We start from the raw sequence: 18106 nt of genomic DNA, 5'->3' as shown, positions 1-18106 counted from the left end.
GCGTCGGACAAACAGTACGCACTTTTGAATAACGCAGGAAGGAGCATGAGAGACGTTGTCGCCTACGCTTTCCCGAGAAATCTGCTTTAGCAGAGCACGCTTCCGAAAATGTTCAGCCCAGCCCCTCCCGCCGGAGGTTCGAATTCTCCCTCGGGCATGGGAGTGTGTGTTGTTCTTAGCATAACTTAGTTTAAGTTAGTTTAAGTAGTGTGTAGGTCTAGGGACCAATGACCTCAGCAGTTTGGTCCCTTATGAATTCACACACATTTGAACATTTGAAAATGGCCACCGGATAAAATGTGATGAAATCTCTGTCGTGGCTCACATTAACGGCTTCTAGGACAGTGTAATTAAAGAATACATTGAAATAAATACCACCCATAACACCCTGAATAGAGACAGTCGCCTGCAGACCAGCGAGGCGTGGGATTCTGCGATCGTGCGGTTGAAGACGGCACATTGAACGCCGAAGCAACGTATGCCCATAATGGTGATGAAGGGAGCGACTATGGCGTCACAGCGCCATCTAGTGTATATAAGGGCGTACCAGCAGCCCAATGGCAGTCATACCACGTGACAATGGTCAAGGAGAGTTTGGCCGGAAGCGCGTGAAATTTTAATCACTTGACGCGGATGGAGACCAGAGAACTTTTTATTAATTTTTAACGACGCGAGATTGGATTGTGACAATATTAAAACTGCTTAGCGTTTCCTGCCACAGCAGGGGTGTACCAGTTCGTGACCAAATTGGTGTGTTGGTATAATATTACGACATAACTTTCGTACAGGGTCGCATGGAGTGATTATTAGCATTTTCTTAAGTAACAAAGAGGCTTGTTACACGCTGTCACTCCACATATACTATCGGAAGATGGTTTTCCAGAAATGACACATAGCAGAAAGTACACGTCTTAGAGGTACGCAGCAGGTAAATGTCCTCATCGTAGAGGCGAGAATTGCTAACAAATGTGATCCACTCGGCAGTCTCGGCAAATCCGCTATGCCATTAAGTGGGAGCCGCTCAGCAGCAATCATTTAGTTAGAACAGCATGTTGTAATTAGGGCGAAGAAAACAGATTTCGTAGTTACAGTATTACTAGGATCAGTCACCGAGTTCTTGGGATAGAAATTTTGACTACTAATCAAAATGTCTTGGTGCCCGGTTCGATCCCATCCACTGCTTAAAACCTGAAAAAAAAGAAACCATTAGCCATGGTGACCGAAAGTCTCCGGTTTAAGGAGTAGCCTTCGTACTGACAACGACGTAGTCAAAGGGGGCGGGTAATAGACAAAGTTCAGGAGAACCTGTTCCCCATGTGGTAGAAAACTACCCCTAAAGACGGAAGAGTAAATAATGATCAACGGCACGAACATGAAGAAGACAACGGAAACCACTCCATTAATGGCATACAATGTATATCCAATGAACACTAAGTCTATCATTGAGAAATAATCGTGATGATACTTCGATTCTGGATTAGTCTCCATTCGGATCGCCGGGGCTGTAAAGGGGAAGGTAACCATGAGAAAAAAGTTAAAAAACCAACTAAAGGGTGACCTTCTATGAATCAGAGAGTGGAATTTCGGAAGTCCCGACGTGGATCGGAAGCTAAGAAATATGAAAATGGAGATGCAAAGGCTAAGAGTATACAGGGTGAGTCACCTAACGTTACCGCTGGATATATTTCGTAAACCACATCAAATACTGACGAATCGATTCCACAGACCGAACCTGAGGAGAGGGGCTAGTGTAATTGGTTAATACAAACCATAAAAAAATGCACGGAAGTATCTTTCTTAACACAAACCTACGTTTTTTTAAATGGAACCCCGTTAGTTTTGTTAGCACATCTGAACATATAAACAAATACGTAATCAGTGCCGTTTGTTGCATTGTAAAATGTTAATTACATCCGGAGATATTGTAACCTAAAGTTGACGCTTGAGTAGCACTCCTCCGCTGTTCGATCGTGTGTATCGGAGAGCACCGAATTACGTAGGGATACAAAGGAAACGGTGATGGACCTTAGGTACAGAACAGACTGGAACAGCACATTACGTCCACATGCTAACACCTTTTTATTGGTCTTTTTCACTGACGCACATGTACACTACCATGAGGGGTGAGGTACACGTACACACGTGGTTTCCGTTTTCAATTACGGAGTGGAATAGAATGTGTCCCGACATGTCAAGCCAATAGATGTTCAATGTGGTGGCCATCATTTGCTGCACACAATTGCAATCTCTGGCGTAATGAATGTCGTACACGCCGCAGTACATCTGGTGTAATGTCGCCGCAGGCTGCCACAATACGTTGTTTCATATCCTCTGGGGTTGTAGGTACATCACGGTACACATTGTCCATTAACGTACCCCACAGAAAGAAGTCCAGAGGTGAAAGATCAGGAGAACGGGCTGGCCAATTTATGCGTCCTCCACGTCCTATGAAACGCCCGTCGTGGACGTAATGTGCTGTTCCAGTCTCTTCTGTACCTAAGGTCCATCACCGTTCCCTTTGGATCCCTACGTAATTCGGTGCTCTCTGATACACACGATCGAACAGCGGAGGAGTGCTACTCAAGCGTCAACTTTAGGTTACAATATCTCCGGATGTAATTAACATTTTACAATGCAACAAACGGCACTGATTACGTATTTGTTTATATGTTCAGATGTGCTAACAAAACTAACGGGGTTCCATTTAAAAAACGTAGGTTTGTGTTAAAAAACATACTTCCGTGCATTTTTTTATGGTTTGTATTAACCAATTACACTAGCCCCTCTCCTCAGGTTCGGTCTGTGGAATCGATTCGTGAGTATTTGATGTGGTTTACGAAATATATCCAGCGGTAATGTTAGGTGACTCACCCTGTATATAGTGAGCGTGGGCCAAGTGAAATGTCGTACACGCCGCAGTACATCTGGTGTAATGTCGCCGCAGGCTGCCACAATACGTTGTTTCATATCCTCTGGGGTTGTAGGTACATCACGGTACACATTGCCCATTAACGTACCCCACAGAAAGAAGTCCAGAGGTGAAAGATCAGGAGAACGGGCTGGCCAGTTTATGCGTCCTCCACGTCCTATGAAACGCCCGTCGTGGACGTAATGTGCTGTTCCAGTCTGATCGGGCGAATATAAGCCAATATCAACAACAACAGGAAATTAACTAGCAGGAGTAGGATTCGTTACAAATATGAAGGTTGGGCAGATATAAGTCCATGTGAACAGTTCGATGATAGGATTATTCTCATCACAATCGACAGCAAATCAATGTCAATAACGATAGTGCAGAGATACATACCAAAGACACTATCAGGAGATGAAGAGACAGAGACCGTATATAAGTACCCTGGATCGGTAATTCACTACGTAAAGGTATATGACAGTATAATGGTTACATGGGATTGGAACACTGTGTTGGGGGAAGTAATACAGAACAGAATCAAGGGAGGGAGGATATGGACTTGGAAGTGGGAATGAAAGAGGAGAAACATTTGTTGGGATTCAATAAATTTCGGCTAATAGTAGCAAGAACTGTGTACAGAAATAAAAGGAAAAATATATACTTGCAAAAACGCAGAGTCACTGGAAAATACCACCTGGATTACCATGGCGAGACAAGGATACCAAAATCAGTAATTGAATTGCAAGGCGCGCCCGAGATGTTGTATAGAGTCACATGACAATTGAATAATGAAGAGTAGACTGAAATTTAAGAGAAACGTCCAGAAGAGTTAATGTGGAAAGAATTGCGATACTGAGGTACTGAGGATGATGAGGCTAATTTGAAGTTCTCAAAGGCTGTAGATAAAAGAAATTATTCAGATAGTGAAGGGAGACAAAAATTTAATAGTCATGGGTGACTGGAATTCGGTAGTAGGAAAAGGGAGAGAAGGAAACGTAGTAGTGAATATGGATTGGGGGTAAGAAATGAAAGAGGAAGCCGCCTGGTAGAATTTTGCACAGAGCACAACTTAATCATTGCTAACACTTGGTTCAAGAATCATAAAAGAAGGTTGTATACATGGAAGAAGCCTGGAGATACTGGCAGATTTCAGATAGATTATATAATGGTAAGACAGAGATTTAGGAACCAGGTTTTAAATTGTAAGACATTTCCAGGGGCAGATGTGGACTCTGACCACAATCTATTGGTTATGAGCTGTAGATTGAAACTGAAGAAACTGCAAAAAGGTGGGAATTTAAGGAGATGGGACCTGGATAAACTGAAAGAACCAGAGGTTGTAGAGAGTTTCAGAGAGAGCGTAAGGGAACAAATGGCAGGAATGGGGGAAAGAAATACAGTAGAAGAAGAATGGGTAGCTTTGAGGGATGAAGTAGTGAAGGCAGCCGAGGATCAAGTAGGTAAAAGGACGAGGGCTAGTAGAAATCCTTGGGTAACAGAAGAAATATAAAATTTAATTAATGAAAGGAGAAAATATGAAAATGCAGTAAATGAAGCAGGCAAAAAGGAATACAAACGTCTCAAAAATGAGATCGACTAAAAGTGCAAAATGGTTAAGCAGGGTTGCTAGAGGACAAATGTAAGGATGTAGAGGCTTATCTCACTAGGGTTATGATAGATACTGCCTACAGGAAAATTAAAGAGACCTTTGGAGAAAAGAGAACCACTTGTATGAATATCAAGAGCTCAGAATGAAACCCAGATCTAAGCAAAGAAGGGAAAGCAGGAAGGTGGAAGGAGTATATAGAGGGTCTATACAAGGGCAATGTACTTGAGGACAATATTATGGAAATGGAAGAGGATGTAGATGAAGATTAAATGAAGGATATGATACTGCGTGAAGAGTTTGACAGAGCACTGAAAGACCTAAGTCGAAACAAGGCCCCGGGAGTAGACAACATTCCATTAGAACTACTGACGGCCTTGGGAGAGCCAGTCCTGACAAAACTCTACCATCTGGTGATCAAGATGTATGAGACAGGCGAAATTCCCTCAGACTTCAAGAAGACTATAATAATTCCAATCCCAAAGAAATCAGGTGTTGACAGATGTGAAAATTACCGAACTATCAGTTTAATAAGTCACGGCTGCAAAATACTAACGCGAATTATTTACAGACGAATGGAAAAACTGGTAGAAGCCGATCTCAGGGAAGATCAGTTTGGATTCCGTAGAAATATGGGAGCACATGAGGCAATACTGACCCTATGGCTTATCTTAGAAGCTAGATTAAGGAAAGGCAAACCTACGTTTCTAGCATTTGTAGACTTAGAGAAAGCTTTTGACAATGTTGACTGGAATACTCTCTTTCAAATTCTGAAGGTGACAGGGGTAAAATGTAGGGAGCGAAAGGCTATTTACAATTTGTATAGAAACCAAATATCAGTTATAAGAGTTGAGGGGCGTGAAAGGGTAGCAGTGGTTGGGAAGGGAGTGAGACAGGTTTGTAGCCTCTCCCCGATGTTATTCAATCTGTATATTGAGCAAGCAGTAAAGGAAACAAAAGAAAAATTCGGAGTAGGTATTAAAATCCATGGAGAAGAAATAAAAACTTTGAGGTTCACCGATGACATTGTAATTCTATCAGAGACAGCAAAGGACTTGGAAGAGCAGTTGAACGGAATGTATAGTGTCTTGAAAGGAGGATATAAGATGAACATCAACAATGCAATGTAGTCAAATTAAGTCGGGTGATGCGGAGGGAATTAGATTAGGAAATGAGACACTTAAAGTAGTAAAGGAGTTTTGCTATTTGGGGAGCAAAATAACTGATGATGGCCGAAGTAGAGAGGATATAAAATGTAGACTGGCAATGGGAAGGAAAGAGTTTCTGAAGAAGAGAAATTTGTTAACATCGTGTATAGATTTAAGTGTCAGGAAGTCGTTTCTGAAAGTATTTGTATGGAGTGTAGCCATGCATGGAAGTGAAACATGGACCATAAATAGTTTGGACAACAAGATAATAGAAGCATTCGAAATGTGGTGCTACAGAAGAATGGTGAAGATTAGATGGGTAGATCACATAACTAATGAGGAGGTGTTGATTAGGATCGGGGAGAAGAGAAGTTTGTGGCACAACTTGACCAGAAGAAGGGATCGGTTGGTAGGACATGTTCTGAGGCATCAAGGGATCATCAATTTAGTATTGGAGGGCAGCGTGGAGGGTAAAAATCGTAGAGGGAGACCAAGAGATGAATACTCCAAGCAGATTCAGAAGGATGTAGGTTGCAGTAGGTACTGGGAGATGAAGCAGCTTCCACAGGATAGAGTAGCATGGAGAGCTGCATCAAACCAGTCTCAGGACTGAAGACCACAACAACAACAAAGGTCGTCAAACTATCTTGATCAAGAGTAAATAATGACATCTCGGGCAGGGGGGGGGGGGGGCACCTCGGGCGGCTTAGGTACCGATATTGTTATTAACTGGTAACCTACAAAAATTAGTATGCAATCAGCCTCCAATAGATTAGTTACAGTAAGTGTTAAATAAGTTGGTTGCCGGCCCTCACTGCTAATCATTAAAAGTCGGCGTCTTTCGGAAAACTTCGTGTCGTCGTTTTTTGTTTAAGACTGCTGCCACCTTCAGCGATCCCAAAGTTGTGACACTGCAATTGCCTGACCGTGTGTTGTTGTGTTGTTTGTGTGAGCGAATGATTATTTGCTCAACAATAGTAATTGCACTTATGTTTAAATTCATTGCACACTGTAGACACTGCGATAATGAACACCACAATAAGCAGTTCAGTTGAGGAAGGATAGACATCGTTAAGAAGTGTCTTGCACAAAAAAAGATGCAAGGAAGGAAAGTACGAAGAAGCCTTAGTTAAGAGAGGAAATCCTTCTATTATGTGACGAAAGAAGTACAAAAATGTTCAGGAAAATACTTAAAAATGAAATACGAAGTATGGGGAAACCAAAGCGTAATGGCTGCAGGCAAAATGTGACGAAATCGAAAAAGAAATGGTCGTCGGAAGGAGAAATCAGAATATATAAAAGTAAATACGACTGACAGTGTTATTAAATCAAAAGTGTCAATAACAGTGCGAGAGGAATCAGATCGTTAAATTCAGTGGAAAGAACGATTACAGTACATTGAAAGGCGGGGAACTGTCAGCTGATGAGATAGAAGAAAAGGGAGTCATTTGGAAGTCATAGGAGAACCATATCAGAGTCAGATAACCACAGAGCTTCGGAAGACTTGAGATCAAGTAAAGCACAATACATGGATAACAATGCATGGTAGGGACCGATGACCCTAGCAGTCTGGTCCCTTCAATCCCACAAACCAACCAACAACGCATGGATAATTTTCCTTCGAAATTTCTATAATTATTGGGGAACACGAACACCAAACGACTATTGATGTATAGAACCTATGACAATGGAGGCATACCGTTAGAGATTCTGAAAAATATCACTGTACGATCCTCAAAATAGCTAGGGCAGAAAAGGCGACAACTATCATACAATCAGCTTTGCAGCTCGTGAATCCAAGTTTCTGGCAAGCATGGAAATGTAAATGAGCATATGGCATTGCGGGCCGGGAATGCCCCATTCTGGGAACGGCCGCCGAGGGCAAGTACTTATTGAATTCGACGCCACATTGGGCGACTTGCGCGTTGGAGATTGGGATGAAATGATGATGAGCATAACACAACACCCAGTCCCTCAGCGAAGAAAATCTCCTGCCCCAGCCGGGAATCGAACCTGGGCCCCTTGGCGTGGCATGCCACTGCGCTGACCACTCAGCTAACGGGAGCCGACTCTGGCAAGCATAATACTTGCGTACAGAAAAATGGAAAAGGAAACTGAGGAACGGTTGGATGACGATCAGTTTGCCCTTAGAAAAGACAGGCAATTCTGTCGTCACATTTGGTAAAGAAAGCAATAAAAAGCCAACACCGTCCGAACACGCCTTGAAGGCTCAACGGCAGCGACCGGCCGCCGTGTCATCCTAAGCCCTTAGCGTCAACAGTTGCGCATACGGAGAGGCATGTGGTATAACGATATGTTTACGTAATGTGTATACATAAACATACAGTTATAAATGTCCCCGTTCGTAGTCTCTAATTATAACAATATGTTACTTTTGTGCTGTAACATATAGCTATAATCAGCGGTGGAAACATATTTGCGAACGCCGACCGTGTGCGGCTGTTTCTTGTTGGTTCGTCTGATCAGTCGGAAGTTGCATTGCAAAGGAGAGTAAATGCCTATTCAAAATATAATTATTTTGGATAGCTCAACATGAATTTCCTAAGGGACCGTAGTTTATCATGCATTTACCAGTAGAATATGGCGCGGAGAAAATATTTCGCCGCATGCAACTTCCGTCCGAACTCGACGAAAGAATTCGTGACTATGAACTCTCTATTTGGCAGAAACATATAGAAAATTAAATAATTTCATGAAGAAGTGAGACATAGATTCTATAGTAAATGAATAGTCCATACACCAGTTCCATTTAACTCTGAATTTATGGCAATTAATAGACGAACTTACACTGCAATGAAGAAATTAACATGGATGCCGTTTTGACTGGCACTTCTCTTAATGAAAACAATTCCTTTTGACGTTTTCACATACACGTCGCACAATAAATCTACTGCTAGGCACTTTTAGTATTACACATTTACTTTACACTAAAACAATATTAATTTTGACAATAATAATACGGCGGCAAGACATGCGCGTCCGACACAAGTTACAGGAGACAACAGAAGAATGAGTAACTGTTCATCGAGAATATCTCGTACAACAAAAAAAAAGTGTAAAAGAGTGTTCTTCTTCTGTCCGTTTTTCGCGCCGCGGTTTTCAAAGTCAATAACTCACAGTATCTCTGACGGCGCTTCGACAATAAACAAGTTACGTCACAGGTCGTTCACCTTTTACATTCTCGCAACATTATTTGCTAACTGTAGCTGTTGCCGAGCGACTGCTCGATTAGTGAATGAGTTAAAATGATAAGGCAATCACATAATGTTACATTGCCTTCCATGGGAATCTTGGAAATCAAGGAGATTACCAAGATTCACATGTCGCCGTTAACATTATGGGATTGAGTACTTTACAGATTTACATTGATCAAACACAGTATTCCTGTCATTTGATTATTAGGATTACACAAATATTGTGATCTCTCATTCATAGACAAAGTCAGTTCTTAAGGTAAAGATACACAAAAAAATTTAAAAACTAAGACAGTAAATCTAGGAAGTTTACAATGGACATTATACATTATACTCATTACAGTCCTTTTTTTACAGAGTTCATACCGACCATATTTGTGGCCTCAAGTTATTGTCCAGAGCTCATAGGCTCTTTGCTCCTGAAAGAAAACACATAGGATTCATCTTTTTATACACACATAATTCTCACACATGGAATTTCTCACACGTGTCCATTTTTATACATATGTCCACGTGTCCATTTTCCATTGCTCACTAGTTGTCATGATTTTTTACACTGTCATTGTTTGTGTATTTGACAGGTAAGTTAAAATTTGATTCTTCTCCAGGTGAAGCTTATCCCTTGAGAAGTTGGATCGCTTCTTTGCGGTCTCCGAGTAGAAAACTTTTAATCAGCTCTGGTGGGCGAGTCTCACTCGCACGTTACGTACACACGTTACATGTAACAAAAAAATATAAATACCCATTAGTCTAAAAACTAAGCTTAAATCTATTTTAGGACTTGGGATTCATAGGAATTTGACTTTGTCACAATTCGCGTGTGGTTTGGCTGTTCGCATTTCATCCACGGGATATAACATTAGCATAGTTGTGAACTCATATAAGAGTCTTTTATTTTGGGAGCGGCTTTCATGGAAAGTCCGTTTCGTCGAACTGCAGCGGGAGTGCTGTGCAAGTACATCACTTTAAATTTAACGCGTTTGTTGCGTCGATGGACGTTGACACAGGCTGATTGTTAGAGCTGAATCGCAAATCGAGGCGCTCACTAGCCTCCACGCGGTACTTCAGCTTTTCCGCGCACGGTTCAGTGAACACGTTGCGTCGATGGTGTTGTGGTATTTTGTGGTTTGCTGAGCTGGTGCGGAGGGACGAGGATTACCAGGGACAGAGACTCCATTGAAACCATCCCTGTCTCCACATTTTCCAGCCGATTTTGAAGATTTTAAGGTAGGCTAGCGCTCGCACTTTGCAAAGCAGCTAACACACTTGGTTTCCGATGCACTGCACTTAATCACATCACCGCCTTCGGTTATACAACCGGACTATCATTGTCCGTCGGCCTGTCTGCACGTTTAACACTTTTTATCTTCATCGTGTCTGTGGCAGACTTCCACACCATTTTAAGCCTTCACTTATACACTACTATGTACACAATTTTTTTACAGTTTATAATCAAATAGTTTGTCTCACTTAGAAGCTTGCTAATTGAGAGCTTCGATTATCATGTCCATTTCAATTTCTGTTACTTTGTTGGTAACTATCTTTAACATTTCGCTTTACATTGTTCATCATCTTTCTCTAAGACTAATTATGCTTTTAGTTCACAGTCACAATACATTAGTTTCTCCGATCTGTTAGTAATTATTATTATTTTAATTCATTTCAACCGTTCTTTCTATTTATTAGATTCATTAAAGTTATCACTGTCATTTCAACAAAAATTCTCTTTTTACTAGATGTGAGGATCAATCAGTCACATTTGATCGCCCTCTCACATGAGAACAGAACACCATTCAAGAAAATATTCAAATTCCTTATCGCGATCTCGGTTTCCGTCTCGGATTGACTTTAAAAGGAAAAATAAAGACATTTCAAAACTAGCTTTTCCCGATTTCGTTCACGCGTTTCCTTTTGAAAATCGTATGCCAAACCAGTCTTCCACGTCAACCGCATTTCTCAATCTGTGACGTCAAGTCTACGGGACGGGTTTAGGCGGGTTAGGATATTTACACAAATTCAGAAGAAAGACATAGATATAATAGTACATAGAAGAAGAAATCTAGCAAACAACTCCTTGTTCCTTATGACTTAGAAATGAATTTCCCGTTGCGCCGTACGTCTGCGTACGCGCTCCAATTACAAACTAGCTACTTTGTTTTGCCGGCGGTTTCAGCGTCATTTTATTCTCGCCTTGACGCCTGCTTGCGCTACACTGCATTGACCTCTATATATGACCTTAAGTCATCATTGCTTTGTCCTTGCCACTTACGCTCTTATACTTGGTATTTATTTCACTTATGGCTTTGAATGTATCTGTCCTGCTTATTGCAATTACAATTAATGCTACTTTGTTTATCTAGCTGAAGGATAGCGCTTTCGTGGTGATGGTGGTAGTTACAAGTAACTCACATGCTTCGTGAACATTACGTTATTTTATTGCAGAGATGAACCTGTTCCAGATTTCTATGTACATTGGAACTTAATCTAGACATAGCTGACTTAGAAACTAGTTACTTGTTTTCCTTTTTAGTGGGATCAGGAACCAATAATTGTCAAGCGACCCTTGTCCTTGACGGAAATAAATTTAGTTTCTGGATCATTGCTCCTTGAACTTAAAAAAAAAAAAAAATTCTTACATACTATGTTTTATTTTCACTTCTTTAGCATTTCATATCGCAGAAGCTGGCTTGTTAGGCACATCCTTCGCTTTATATTTCATTTCTCTCTTAAATATTATCTCCTTAAAACTAAATCTTAAAACTAGAGTTCTTGGAGTTGATCACTTTCTTTGTTAAACAAGAATTTGTTTTTTATTATTTATCAGCTTGTCTGTACTTAAATTATGGCTCAAGATAACATATTTTAAATTCTCTGCTGTATAGCAAGATAGACTCACTGTCGTGTAATTTATTCTAAGCATTTTTTTTTTTTTTTTTTTTTTTAACGAAGTCAGATCAGTTGTCACTTAGTCACTAGCGGCTAACCTTCTCTTGCCATTATAAAGCTTTCCTTTTGACTTATTCTGTAGCATGATACTTTTTAAGATCAGAGTGATGGTATAACCCTTTTATTTTTCCATTTGCGGGATCAGAAATCAGATAACAACCTGTATGCGGTATACGAAGGATCTCGTAAGGTCCCTCAAAAAGACTTTGCCATTTTCGATTTTTGCGTAAGAGCAACGATGGTTTAAAGTGTGTTTTTAGCAAGACCTTTTCCCCGACTTTATAAGTTAACACCTTATTAATATGTTTGTCATACGCCTTCTTGCGTAAATTGGCTTGGGTGGTCAACGTTGTTAGAGCTTGTCTTATTCTGGCGTCTAAACTAGCACTTGTGTTGTTACACTTAGGAATTGAATTGACCTTGAACATCCTTGGACGGGTAATGTTGGAATTTCAATTAATGTACTAATTTGCTTATAGAAACATAAGGACATAGCATTAATATTTGCACCTGTATCTAGGATTACAGTCGTCAAAATCCCGGCTATAGGAAGTTTTGTCATAGCTTGCACTTGGTCATCTATCGGTTCATCACCGTCAGTTGTCTCTTTCTCTTTTAATAATTCTTGTCTCATGTCAATCCCGTCATTGTATCTCAGTACAAGTACGTCATGGTTAGTCTCTCCGTCGAAGTGGTAGCCCCATTCTGTCTCAGAGCATCACTTAGGGAGTTTTCAGATGCTGAACTTAGTTTTCCTGCTTGTGTGGTTTTGATTGGCCTTCATCGTTAGAAAGTTCGACCAATCTGACATTGTGAGAACACTGAGGAACAAAATTACTGTTATGCACAAACCTCGTGTCAAAATGTTGCTGCGTTTGTTCTGGTGTCCAATACGTGTTACTGTCTTCCGCGTTTGCGAAAAATACAGGGGGATTGTAATGCCTTCGCGGGGTCTGATGATTTTTATTACTATTATGATTTCCGGAATTGTTACTGTGAAATCCACCTTCACACTGTGATTTGCCGTTAAACTGTGTGTTTCTGTACATTCCCTGCGCTTGATTTTTACTAGGCGCGGAGTTGTATTGGTATGAGTGGGCGTTATCAGCTGTTTGTTGCTGCCCGTAATCTGAGTGTTGGCTGCGCGAGTACGGTGCATTCCATTGCGATCCGCTCTGCTGTTGCCAACCTTTTTGACTGAAACCGTTTCCAAACTTCTGCTTGTACGATTGATTGCCGTACTGGTTACCAGTCGTGTTATACACGGGATTGAATCGGTTGTGTTGATTATGTCTATTCCTTTTGTGCGGATACCCATTGCCTTTATTTCCGTTTTGCCAATCGTTACTATTTTTTGAATCGTTCCCTGGCTTTTCATAGCCGTTACTGTCGTAATGTTGTGGCCAAGAATTGTGTGGAGTATTCCGCGGTTTGTTAGCTCTCATGTCCTCATAGATCAGGTCTAGGGAATCTAATATCGACAGAAAGGTATCTGGATCATCATCTGGTATGGCTATCAGCTTTTCACGAATCGAAATGGGTAATTTAGACTTGAGAATCATAATTACATCTTTACTATTGATAGGGTTATCCCAATACCTAATTTTGCCAAGATATTTTTCGAAGTACTTTCTCAGGCTGCTATTCCTGGGGTCAAATTGTTCTGCATTATAGACTTCTTTACGAAGGCGCTTCTGAACACCTTCGCTCCAAAATTTGCTGAGGAAACAGTGCTCAAACTCCTCATATGTTCGACACTTATCAACCATTTCTGTTCCCCATATTGCCGATTCGCCACCTATATATCCGGTAACAAATTGGATACGCTGTCTATCAGTCCACGAATTTGGAAAAATGCCGGAGAATCCACGAAGAAAAACAATTGGGTGGATATTTCGTTTTTCCGGGTTAAAGGTTTGAAAAACTCGATGCTTTATCATGCTTTCTTCCTTCATCATTTTTACTAATGAGTCAGATTCTTGGTTTCGTTGACTAACTGGAATATGTGGTGGTGAAGTGTGTTCATTAGATACAACAGGTATTCGGAATTGCCGAAATAATTCATCTTCTTCCTCTGAGGCTAAAGAGTTAGGATAATTCGGTCTCTGTATTCGGGAACTACTACTCACTTGTGCCTTCAGGTTATTTAGCTGTTCCGTTACCTCTTGCTTCCAATTTGGTAATTCTTGCTGAAGGGTACGCCTAATGCTACCGAGTTCAGACATTACGGTATCTCCGGAGCTTCCAGGAGCTGACAAGATACCAAGAGTGGTTGCTTTCACCGTCTCTACTAGGTCTTTGTTAATTTTATCTTCGACAAATTTGTCCTTTCCAGCAATCCAGTTCTCATACTTTTCTCTAAATTCTCTCTCATGACTATCTAGCCTCTCCTTTACTTTCGTTTCCGTTTCCAGAGTCAAGTTTGACATTCCCTCGGTTAATTTTTCTACCTGCGTAGTTACTCTGACTAATCTGTGATTAACCGTGGTTACGGTGGAATCAAGATTCTTGGTTGCGTTTCGGATGTCAGCTGTCTCGCTTTGCATGGTAGCTAAAGTGTCATTCAGTTCGATAATTATTCCACTTCGCATTTGAGAAACAGCATCCTTAACTTGCTTTGCTACTTCTTTGGCTACGTCTTCTCTAACAGTTTTTATTTCTTCGCTTACTGTAGACAGTTTATCTTCAATCGAGGCTAACATTTGGCGATTTTCCTCTTTCAATTGGCGATTTTCGTCTTTCAAATCATTTTTAATGGAATTCACCATTTGGCGATTTTCCTCTTTCAATTGGCGATTTTCGTCTTTCAAATCATTTTTAATGGAATTCACCATTTGGTGATTTTCCTCTTTCAATTGGCGATTTCCGTCCTGCATCATTTGACTTATTTGACTCAGTAGCTGTTTGAATACATCGTCTGTCACTACCCCTGAATTGCTTTCACCTGCCTCCCTTGTAACCGGTATATGGCTACGACTACTAGTGGCAGAAACTATGCTGGCATTGTCTAGTTCAGTACCAGTAACATTATGGTGTGAGGCACCAAAGTTCGTAAGATTTCCCACTTCACTTTCTACAATTGATCCAATTGGTGTCTCAGCCCTACTAATTATCGTGCGGGACCGTAAGCGACGCGACACTTCACTCGTTTCATTCTGTTCATCTGAATCTAGCGATGACATTTTATCGTCTGCCATAGCTCACTTATTTACAAACAGTAAGTCAATGAAGTTCGTTTGAGCTACGGGTGTCAGCTGTCGACAGAGATGTAATTTATCGGTTGCGAGTCGGTTGTCACTGCTACGTCACAAGATCGGAATGTCGGGAGATGCACGTCACGAGAACAAGAGACTATTCTGGACCGTAAAGAAAGTATGGCTGCACACTGTTCAAAATAAATGAAAACTAAGGCTGGTCAGCTCCGTGAAAAGGCAGCGGACATTTAAAAACAAATGATATGCAATACACAACAATGGAATTTAAACAGTACTTGAAGAAATTACTAATCTACTAAATGTAATCTACTGAATTCAAAGCAAATTTTTACTGCAACTACTAAAGATCGTCACAAATTGATTAATGTCGGCTGAAATTAATGAAGCTTGGCTACGGCTAACGAAATTTTAACTTACGTTACTGATGACTGCTTTGGGCGTTGCAACTAGATTTTCGCACAAATTCGGTTCCAAAAAAAAATAATCTCTCTTCCGTAATTTACTCTGAATATCTCCTTTCTTTCGCTCAATGGAAATTTTATTGGATGGCGTTTGATGTCATGTAACAAATAAAAAGCAAAAGATTAGCTACAATTATTTATGAATATTTCCACAATGCCTATCTTACAAAATTTTTATTCCTTTAAGTTTTTTTTTTTTTTTTTTTTTTTTTTTTAATTCATGTCCCTGTTCGAACGCCAATTATAACGATATGTTTACGTAATGTGTATACATAAACATACAGTTATAAATGTCCCCGTTCGTAGTCTCTAATTATAACAATATGTTACTTTTGTGCTGTAACATATAGCTATAATCAGCGGTGGAAACATATTTGCGAACGCCGACCGTGTGCGGCTGTTTCTTGTTGGTTCGTCTGATCAGTCGGAAGTTGCATTGCAAAGGAGAGTAAATGCCTATTCAAAATATAATTATTTTGGATAGCTCAACATGAATTTCCTAAGGGACCGTAGTTTATCATGCATTTACCAGTAGAATATGGCGCGGAGAAAATATTTCGCCGCATGCAACTTCCGTCCGAACTCGACGAAAGAATTCGTGACTATGAACTCTCTATTTGGCAGAAACATATAGAAAATTAAATAATTTCATGAAGAAGTGAGACATAGATTCTATAGTAAATGAATAGTCCATACACCAGTTCCATTTAACTCTGAATTTATGGCAATTAATAGACGAACTTACACTGCAATGAAGAAATTAACATGGATGCCGTTTTGACTGGCACTTCTCTTAATGAAAACAATTCCTTTTGACGTTTTCACATACACGTCGCACAATAAATCTACTGCTAGGCACTTTTAGTATTACACATTTACTTTACACTAAAACAATATTAATTTTGACAATAATAATACGGCGGCAAGACATGCGCGTCCGACACAAGTTACAGGAGACAACAGAAGAATGAGTAACTGTTCATCGAGAATATCTCGTACAACAAAAAAAAAGTGTAAAAGAGTGTTCTTCTTCTGTCCGTTTTTCGCGCCGCGGTTTTCAAAGTCAATAACTCACAGTATCTCTGACGGCGCTTCGACAATAAACAAGTTACGTCACAGGTCGTTCACCTTTTACATTCTCGCAACATTATTTGCTAACTGTAGCTGTTGCCGAGCGACTGCTCGATTAGTGAATGAGTTAAAATGATAAGGCAATCACATAATGTTACAGTGGCCAGTGCACCGATCTCCCAGCAGAACAACCACCTCTGGCCGTAATAACGGCCTTGACACGCCTGGGCATTGAGTCAAAGAGAGCTTGGATGGCGTGTACAGGTACAGCTGCCCACGCAGCTTCAATACGATACCACAGTTCTTCAAGAGTATTGACTGGCGTATTGTGACCAGCCAGTTGCTCGGCCACCATTGACCAGACGTTTTCAATTGGTGAGAGATTTGGAGAATGTGCTGGTCGGGGCAGCAGTCGAACATTTTCTGTATCCAGAAAGGCCCGTATAGGATCTGCAACATGCGGTCGTGTATTATCCTGCTGCATGTAGGGTTACGCAGGGATCGAATGAAGAGTAGAGCCAAGGGTCGTAACACATATGAAATGTAACGTCCACTGTTCAAAGTGCCGTCAATGCGAACAAGAGGTGATCGAGACGTGTAACCAATTGCACCCGATACCATCACGCCGGGTGATACGCCAGTATGGCGATGACCAATACAAGCTTCCAATGTGCGATCACCCCGATGTCGCCAAACACGGAACCGACCACCATAGATGCTGTACGCAGAACGTGGATTCATTCGAAAAAATGACGTTTTGCCATTCGTGCACCCAGGTTCTTCGTTGAGTACACCATCGCAGGCGCTCCTGTCTGTGATGCAGCGTCAAGGGTAACCGCAGCTATGGTCTCCGAGCTGATAATCCATGCTGCTGCAAACGTCAAAAAATGGTTCAAGTGGCTCTGAGCACTATGGGATTTAACATCTATGGTCATCAGTCCCCTAGAATTTAGAACTACTTAAACCTAACTAACCTAAGGACATCACACAACACCCAGTCATCACGAGGCAGAGAAAATCCTTGACCCCGCCGGGAATCGAACCCGGGAACCCTGGCGTGGGAAGCGAGAACGCTACCGCACGACCACGAGCTGCTGCAAACGTCGTCGAACTGTTCGTGCAGATGGTTGTTGTCTTGAAAACGTCCCCACCTGTTGACTCAGGGATCGAGACGTGGCTCCACGATTCGTTACAGCCGTGCGGATAAGATGTCTGTCATATCGACTGCTAGTGATACGAGTCCATTGGGTTCCAGCACGGCGTTCCGTATTACCCTCATGAACCCACCGATTCCATATTCTGCTAACAGTCATTGGATCTCGACCAACGCGAGCAGCAATGTCTGGTGGTGGTGGTTAGTGTTTAACGTCCCGTCGACAACGAGGTCATTAGAGACGGAGCGCAAGCTCGGGTTAGGGAAGGATTGGGAAGGAAATCGGCCGTGCCCTTTCAAAGGAACCATGCCGGCATTCGCCTGAAACGATTTAGGGAAATCACGGAAAACCTAAATCAGGATGGCTGGAGACGGGATTG

The sequence above is a fragment of the Schistocerca nitens genome, chromosome 1 (assembly GCF_023898315.1).
Source record: "Schistocerca nitens isolate TAMUIC-IGC-003100 chromosome 1, iqSchNite1.1, whole genome shotgun sequence".
Classification (NCBI taxonomy): domain Eukaryota; kingdom Metazoa; phylum Arthropoda; class Insecta; order Orthoptera; family Acrididae; genus Schistocerca; species Schistocerca nitens.
The sequence above is the reverse complement of the archived record's forward strand: the minus strand, read 5'-3'. Positions refer to the sequence as shown.